We start from the raw sequence: 9,505 nt of genomic DNA, 5'->3' as shown, positions 1-9,505 counted from the left end.
GGCAATTTTTAAAAATATGTGCCAATCACGAGATGGGTATTGACATATGGGTAACCACAAGCGTCTTCAAAAGGTGAAAATTGTTGTGACCTCAGTTCTATGCTTAAATATGTTAACCTTACACATACAAGCAAAATTCTCGTAGATCTGTTATCCATGACGCTGTTATGTGTAAATGCTGTAGAAACGGAACCATATCTTCACGTGCCTGTTCACGCAAATTATCTTTCAATACCCAAGTTTTACCTACAGATAGAAATACAGCAATAGAACGCACATTTTGTACAGAACCAAATACAATGAAGAGTGAAATAATTTTGTATTACTTCACGAGTCAATGTATGTAATCCCAGTCATGATCTTTAATTCTTCCAGCCCAAGCTGAGAGGGCTTCAGTTTTCTCTGCCACAAGTGAGAAAAGTAGACTGTTTCACAACAAGATATAGTACTATGGTTCCTTAACTGTTCCCATTAAACAATGGCACTCTGTATCTATACAGACGGCGGCAATATTCGCTTCAGCACAGGGGGCTTTTGCTGGAGACTGTCAGGAGGGGACTTGCTGGATACATGAAGGGAGAAAACCAGACAGAGACGTCTGACGCTCCGCTAACGCTTGCAGAAAACTACATTAAGTATGATTCCCGCCTATAACTGACGGCGAGAGAGATGCATCATCTGTCCACGTCTCATCGAAACACACTGTCACCAAGCAATGGCTGACGCTTCGAGGACGGCACCAAATTGCCAGGGAGGTGACGCAGCTAACGTTCCTGGCAAATGTGCTAACAGGGCACACACGTCCATTGGAGTGTATACATATGATGGGGACCGGCTGTGACACAGCAGTCAACCAAAGTCAAAAAATGTGACTAATCATACAGTGCTTCCAGTGTGTCGTTTACCACATTGTGAGTGGATGCTGTTCTAAAGAGCGTAATTCCCATTTATCTGTAAACAGCGCACGTGAGCGAATCTAATAGCAGCACTGTGTTACTACTATTGTACAGAGCAACTCTGTCAATACGCAGGAGTTCAATCAGTAGGGCCATGGTAAACAGAGCGATTCGGAGTGATGTATAGTGTCTGCTACATAAATAATAAGTCTTTGATGTAATTGCTTCAGAGAAATATGAAAGTAAGCCTATCAGAAAAGTAACGCGAGACATGTAGCACGGGTCATGTCTTGGAGAATCTCTTACATCTGAGCCCATCACTTGCGCAGCGTCTCTTTGGCGCAGAGGATAGCGCGTTGGACTTCTAATCCAAAGGTCGTGGGTTCGATCCCCACAAGGGACGGGCAATTTTTAAAAATATGTGCCAATCACGAGATGGGTATTGACATATGGGTAACCACAAGCGTCTTCAAAAGGTGAAAATTGTTGTGACCTCAGTTCTATGCTTAAATATGTTAACCTTACACATACAAGCAAAATTCTCGTAGATCTGTTATCCATGACGCTGTTATGTGTAAATGCTGTAGAAACGGAACCTTATCTTCACGTGCCTGTTCACGCAAATTTTCTTTCAATACCCAATTTTTACCTACAGATTGAAATATAGCAATAGAACGCACATTTTGTACAGAAACAAATACAATGAAGAGTGAAATAATTTTGTATTACTTCACGAGTCAATGTATGTAATCCCAGTCATGATCTTTAATTCTTCCAGCCCAAGCTGAGAGGGTTTCAGTTTTCTCGGTCACAAGTGAGAAAAGTAGACTGTTTCACAACAAGATATAGTACTATGGTTCCTTAACTGTTCCCATTAAACAATGGCACTCTGTATCTATAGAGACGGCGGCAATATTCGCTTCAGCACAGGGGGCTTTTGCTGGAGACTGTCAGGAGGGGACTTGCTGGATACATGAAGGGAGAAGACCAGACAGAGACGTCTGACGCTCCGCTAACGCTTGCAGAAAACTACATTAAGTATGATTCCCGCCTATAACTGACGGCGAGAGAGATGCATCATCTGTCCACGTCTCATCGAAACACACTGTCACCAAGCAATGGCTGACGCTTCGAGGACGGCACGAAATTGCCAGGGAGGTGATGCAGCTAACGTTCCTGGCAAATGTGCTAACAGGGCACACACGTCCATTGGAGTGTATACATATGATGGGGACCGGCTGTGACACAGCAGTCAACCAAAGTCAAAAAATGTGACTAATCATACAGTGCTTCCAGTGTGTCGTTTACCACTTTGTGAGTGGATGCTGTTCTAAAGAGCGTAATTCCCATTTATCTGTAAACAGCGCACGTGAGCGAATCTAATAGCAGCACTGTGTTACTACTATTGTACAGAGCAACTCTGTCAATACGCAGGAGTTCAATCAGTAGGGCCATGGTAAACAGAGCGATTCGGAGTGATGTATAGTGTCTGCTACATAAATAATAAGTCTTTGATGTAATTGCTTCAGAGAAATATGAAAGTAAGCCTATCAGAAAAGTAACGCGAGACATGTAGCACGGGTCATGTCTTGGAGAATCTCTTACATCTGAGCCCAACACTTGCGCAGCGTCCCTTTGGCGCAGAGGATAGCGCGTTGGGCTTCTAATCCAAAGGTCGTGGGTTCGATCCCCACAAGGGACGGGCAATTTTTAAAAATACGTGCCAATCACGAGATGGGTATTGACATATGGGTAACCACAAGCGTCTTCAAAAGGTGAAAATTGTTGTGACCTCAGTTCTATGCATAAATATGTTAACCTTACATATACAAGCAAAATTCTCGTAGATCTGTTATCCATGACGCTGTTATGTGTAAATGCTGTAGAAACGGAACCATATCTTCACGTGCCTGTTCACGCAAATTTTCTTTCAATACCCAATTCTTACCTACAGATAGAAATATAGCAATAGAACGCACATTTTGTACAGAAACAAATATACAGTTCCGTTTCAGCCGCGCTCGCGAGTGGCCGCTGTTAACTGTTGCGCTGTACTTCAGTGTTTACATCGCTGTACTTGTGCTTCGCCGAGTGCCGTCCGTCCGTTAATCTCCGTGTTCGTTCCTGTTCCTTGCGATCTGATCGCTCTTTCTGGTCTTGCTGCTGCTACTTGGAATTTCGGTTGTTTAACCGAAATTGCTTCGCTGGATTAACCATGGCTACAAACCTCAGGAAGAATACTCTGGTATTTGCTTTTGACAAAGAATCCCGTCCTGTTCAGCCGACATCCCTGGAAATAGATGACTGGATTACGCAGGTAACTGGTCTAAATTCTGAAACCGTTCATACCTGGCAACTGGATCAGGAAAAATACTGTGTTTTTGTCAAGTTAATCAGTGCTTCGACTGTTGATAAAGTGTTACGAAAGTGGGGCTACGAAGTAGATTTTGTGCATAGAAATGGTTATAAAAGTAAGGTTTCCATCTATAGAGCGGACATTCATTACAAAACCGTTCGTGTCTTGAATCTCCCCATTGAAATTGAAAATGATAAGATTAAGGAAGCTCTTTTAAACTACGGAGACGTTAAATCAATTGCAAATGAAAGATGGTCGCCTCGCTTTAAACTGCAGTGTTTTAACGGGGTCCGCTGTGTAGAGATGGACGCTAAGACGAATATTCCGTCTCACATAACTGTTTGTGGGTATAAGGCACAAATTGTTTATACAGGTCAGGAAGCTACATGTCATATATGTAACGAAACCGGCCACTTCAGACAGGAATGTCCGCGGCGAACTGTTGTGCTCAAAAGTAATTTGATACAGCGTCAGAAGCTTACCTTAAATGATCTGTTACCAAAGAATAGCCCGGAACAACTGGTTGAGGATGTTAACGCAGCGGGACAAGCTGATGTCTCCCTTCACGATAACAGTCAATTTCCCCTGTTAACAACAAAAGGAAACCCCGTTGCCACTGTTCGTGAAACTGAAATGCAACCGAAAAAACGACCTCTGGAGATAACTGATAGTTGTTCAGAGGACGAGCTGTCTTGTCCCACTCCCTCACTTCGCAAGCAAAAACAGTGCGATGAGAAGGCAGAGGAACCCGAAGGCAAAATGCGAATGGAAACTAATGAACAGAAAGATAATACACATACGGTACCAGAAAATGAAAGGGGTGTAAGCAGCATTAATTTGCAAGAAACAACAGGTGCAGTAACCGATTGCAAAGATCAGAATCTATCTGTTAATAACCAAATTCAGGGAGAGGATGCAAAACTGCAGTCTCCATTTGTTTCCCTCGATCAGAAAGTGAGTGAAATTAATAAAGAACGAGGAAGTGGTGGCCAAACTGAAATCACGGTCAACACCTCAGGGCAGGCGCCGGCAACCGAAATTGCTAAAGCGTCTGCTGCTGCTCCAGATAAGCCGCGAAGTAAAATACCGACGCAACCAAATGAGAATATAGCTCGTAACCAAGGGAAAGGAAAATCCAGTAGGGGCGACCCAAGCCCAAAGAATGTTCAGTCCGAAACGGTCGTACACGAATCACTGGAGGAAAAATCAGAAAGTTTACCAGGACATCAGTCTGCTTGCGGTACAAGAGAAAACATCAGAAGTAGAAGAAAACGGGACAGTAACTAATAAACTGATTGAAGTGTTATTCCATGCTCAGCCTTCCGAGAAAACTGTTACAGCTTAACTGAACCCTGAACCACAGTAAACTAAATTAGTTCAACAAAACAACTACATAGTGACAGCACAATGACGCAATCTTATTCTGTCACCACTATAAACATAAATAAAATCACGACCTGTTTGAAATTATCGGCCCTTAAGGAATTTTTGTACGAATCTGCGACTGATATTGCCCTGTTACAAGAAGTTCTAATTTCGGATTTGGTAATTCCCGGTTTTGTCAGTTACATAAATGTGTCTCCCGAAACAAGTGTTGGAACAGCTATTTTGGTAAGGGAAGGGATTACAGTAAGCGAGGTGGAACGACTGGAATCCGGAAGGGGAATAGGACTAAATATCTATGATGTGACTATCATCAACTTGTACGCCCCTTCAGGAAGTTCTCATCGAGCTGACAGGGCACGTTTCTTCAAAGATGACTTGATATACTTGTTAAGGAAATCACCAAGACAGTTATTACTTGGAGGTGATTTTAATTGTGATTTAAATCGAAAAGATCAGTTACCTAATTTTAATTTCTCAAGTGAACTAAAACAATTAGTTACTGGTTTAGAATTAAAGGATATATGGGAAATCAAATACCCCTCCATTGTTGAGTTCACTTATGTCACGGCAACATCACGTAGCAGGATTGATAGACTATATATTTCTAAAAATCTTGTAACTTCCGTGACAAAAGTAGAAACCATTCCTACGTACTTTTCAGACCATTCAAGTGTCTTAGCTTGCATAAATCTAACAAGACAGCCGGTTCGCCGGTTCAAGAATCAGTGGAATTTGAACACTTCCTTGTTAGTTAATCATGATTTAGAAGATCTGATTAAAGAAACATGGGCAATATGCCTGCGAGCCCGTAGTAGATATGCCACTGCTATTGACTGGTGGGTTAAAATGGCAAAGCCAAAGTTGAGGAAAGTTCTTATTCAATACAGTGCCCAGAGCGCAAGGGAAATGAAATGCACTATAGAGTATTACTATTCCGTTTTGAGAGATCTATATGATCAAGTCTCAGCAGGTTCCTCACTTCGGATAGCAGACATAAAAAAAGTCAAAGCCAAGTTACTTAATATCAAGAGAAGTCAAATGGAAGGGTTGAAAATAAAATCGAAGGCAAAGTCGGTGTCAGCAGATGAAACTACTTCCCTATATCATTTAGTGAAGCATACGAAAAACGGGAGAAGGACTTTTATTGAAGAAATTCGAACAAAACACGGCACGATTCTCAGAACCCAGCAGGATATCATGAACGAGATTTATCGCTATTATTGCGAGCTATATTCTGTACATCAAAGTAGTGATGCTTCCTTGGAAGAATTCCTTGACATCCTAGCCCCACAGCTGACAGAAGATGACAACGAAAATTTTCTCGAGGTTGTCAGTGAAGAAGACGTGTATGAGACTCTGTGCGCCTCGCCACCAAAAAAATCCCCAGGACCGGATGGTCTGCCAGCAGAATTTTACGTCCGTTACTGGCCAATAGTAGGTGCGAAAATCACGGACATTGTAAATGAGGTTATTCAGGGTAAAATGATTCCGGCTGAGTTTAAGGAGAGTAAAATTGTTCTGGTGCCAAAAAATAATGGAAACAAAGATTTAAATAACTTTCGTCCAATTTCATTGCTGAATTCTGATTATAAATTAATAGCTAGAATAATAAACAAGAGAATTTCATGCCTTGCAGATAAAATTATTAGTCAACATCAGAACTGTGCGCAAGGCAGAACCATTTTTCAAAATCTAGCGGAATTCAGGGATATCATTGCAATAACTTCTGTAACAAACATAAAGTGTGCTTTATTGTTTTTAGATTTTTATAAGGCGTTCGATGTAGTAAACCATGAATACCTTCTACAGACATTGAAGAAAATAGGTTTCAACGATAGGGTTATACAGTTGATTAAGAACATAGCAACTGGAATAAATGCTAAAATAGCGGTGAATTGTCAACAATCCAGGCCGATGCAAATACAACGAGGTGTTCCTCAAGGAAGTCCTCTGTCCATGTCGCTCTTCGCAATTTCGCTGGAACCTTTCCTCCGACATGTCCACGCTACATTAAAAGGCTTAACATTATCAGGAAACAAAACAGTTATAAGAGCCTATGCTGACGATATAGGGGTAATTATAAGGAATAATGACGAGGTAACCACGCTAGCAACAGTGATTGATTCGTACTGTAGAGCATCTGGAGCCAATGCAAACGGAAAAAAAAGTAAGATGTTAAATATCAGAGGTTTTGATAATATCAACGTCGAGTGGGCAAAATTAGTCCGACAACATAAAACACTTGGGATCACCCTGACAGCATGCCCTATGAAAATGACGGCTTTAAATTGGAAAGTTGCAGCAGATAAAGTGCAAGGAGCCATTGTAGAGAACTTAACTCGATATATGAACCAAGTTCAAAGAACACAGTACATCAACTCATGCATCCTTGCTAAGGCTTATTATACTGCCCAGCTGTTTCCAATACCGAGAATGATAGCGAGGAGAATAATGTCCAAAATCACAAAATTTTTGTGGAGAGGTGAAGTGTTCAGAGTACCTGCTAAAGTAGCCACTTTAGATCCTAAAAATGGTGGACTAGGATTAACTGATATAACGGATAAAGCCTCTGCTCTTTTTATCAAAAGGCAAGTTAATTTAATAAGAGACTCGCGAGAAAGCATAACCAGCCTACTTTTCGAGATCATTAAACCTCCAAGCCTGCTTCCCCCGATTGACGTGCAGAATATCAACAGTCGCTTACAGCACGTGAGGATTTTCTATGTTGAGTTTAGTTATGTCAGTGTCGAACTCAGGCAGTCCCGACACTTAACATCGAGAGCCATAATGCAGGAACGAAAGAAAAGCTAAGGAAGAAACAAAATAGAACGACAGTTTCCAAACATTGAGTGGACTGAGATTTGGAAAAACATTAGTTCTAATGTGCTCACGTCTAATATAAAAACGTCATGGTACAAGACAGTTAACAACATAGTTAGCACCAATGAAAGACTGCACGCAATTGGACTCTGTGAAACAAATTTATGTCAACAATGCCATCTAGTTGACACAGTAGTTCATCGATATACTTGCAGTGGTCACATGAATAGTTGGAAGTGGATCCGGGAGCAAATAGCTCTGATTACAAGAACATCCCCTGAGTATATATCGCTGTCATTGATAAACAGGCCTGAAGCACGCTATTTCCCAGAAGCAAAAAATAACGCTGTGTACTGGTTGCTGGGAAATTTTGTTAACTACGTCCTTAACAAATTAGGATCCGATAGCATCATAGAGTTCAAGGTACACATGCTGTGTGAGTTCCACAAAATTAGAAGCTATTCGAATCACAAGAAAAATTTCGGTAATATGCTAAAAATTGTATTTGAAAGAATGGGCATTGGTTAATATAAAAAAGAAGACTGTGTTGACAGTGATGTATTGTAGTTACCTTAAGAATACTATTTAAGATTTTACAGTATATTTATGATGTGTGCTTTCTGTACTTCAGAGAGTAGTTTTTTGAAATTTATAAGCTAATGTACAGAACTTATGTGACATTGAGATTGTGTGTCTAATAGTGCCAAACACAAATCAAGAAAGGTGCATTATTGGATTATACTAGAAATTTGGAAATAGACAGTTTTTATAGAAATCTCCTTATCGATTGGTTAAAACCATAAGATTCTATCCGATAAATGTAATATTCAATGGCTGGCACATTGCCCTTTTCATTTTTGCAGTGAACGACAGATTATATAAATCTGATCACTTCAAATACTTAGATTCAATTAATGTCCAGTAAGTGTAGTTGGAAGGCTAGTCAACTTTATTATATATCTCCTTTCCGCCATTCTGAAGTATTTATGCTTAATTTAATTCTTTCAGGTGATTTAGTCAGTACCACAATCTTCTGTTGTCTTTCCTTAATGTCAGCGCAATTGAAATGATCAAACCGCTTTGTTCAAATAACTTCATGTATGAATAACTTAGTATGTATTTGCAATGTGTAACATTGTATTTTTTTTAATAAAGGTTTTATATATAAAAAAAAAAATTGGCGCAGGGGATACCGCGTTGGACTTCTAATCCAAAGGTCGTGGGTTCGATCCCCACAAGCGACGGGCAATTTTTAAAAATATGTGCCAATCACGAGATGGGTATTGACATATGGGTAACCACAAGCGTCTTCAAAAGGTGAAAATTGTTGTGACCTCAGTTCTATGCTTAAATATGTTAACCTTACACATACAAGCAAAATTCTCGTAGATCTGTTATCCATGACGCTGTTATGTGTAAATGCTGTAGAAACAGAACCATATCTTCACGTGCCTGTTCACGCAAATTTTCTTTCAATACCCAATTTTTACCTACAGATAGAAATATAGCAATAGAACGCACATTTTGTACAGAAACAAATACAATGAAGAGTGAAATAATTTTGTATTACTTCACGAATCAATGTATGTAATCCCAGTCATCATCTTTAATTCTTCCAGCCCAAGCTGAGAGGGTTTCAGTTTCCTCGGCCACATGTGAGAAAAGTAGACTGTTTCACAACAAGATATAGTACTATGGTTCCTCAACTGTTCCCATTAAACAATGGCACTCTGTATCTATAGAGACGGCGGCAATATTCGCTTCAGCACAGGGGGCTTTTGCTGGAGACTGTCAGGAGGGGACTTGCTGGATACATGAAAGGAGAAGACCAGACAGAGACGTCTGACGCTCCGCTGACGCTTGCAGAAAACTACCTTAAGTATGATTCCCGCCTATAACTGACGGCGAGAGAGATGCATCATCTGTCCACGTCTCATCGAAACACACTGTCACCAAGCAATGGTTGACGCTTCGAGGACGGCATGACATTGCCAGGGAGGTGATGCAGCTAACGTTCCTGGCAAATGTGCTAACAGGGCACACACGT

The 9,505-nt window shown here is 40.7% G+C and overlaps 3 non-coding genes across 3 annotated transcripts; all 3 read left to right on the top strand.

Moving 5' to 3' along the window:
* Positions 1–1,226: 1,226 nt before the first annotated feature.
* Trnar-ucu lies at positions 1,227–1,299 on the top strand. The gene has a single exon. It is a non-coding gene; the product is annotated as a tRNA-Arg (tRNA).
* A 1,226-nt stretch (positions 1,300–2,525) lies between these two features.
* On the top strand, positions 2,526–2,598 carry Trnar-ucu. The gene has a single exon. It is a non-coding gene; the product is annotated as a tRNA-Arg (tRNA).
* A 6,035-nt stretch (positions 2,599–8,633) lies between these two features.
* Positions 8,634–8,702, top strand: Trnar-ucu. Its single transcript has one exon. It is a non-coding gene; the product is annotated as a tRNA-Arg (tRNA).
* The last annotated feature ends 803 nt before the right edge of the window (positions 8,703–9,505 follow it).

Source organism: Schistocerca piceifrons, chromosome 1 (assembly GCF_021461385.2).
Source record: "Schistocerca piceifrons isolate TAMUIC-IGC-003096 chromosome 1, iqSchPice1.1, whole genome shotgun sequence".
Lineage (NCBI taxonomy): Eukaryota > Metazoa > Arthropoda > Insecta > Orthoptera > Acrididae > Schistocerca > Schistocerca piceifrons.
This window is presented reverse-complemented; position numbering and strand designations above follow the sequence as displayed.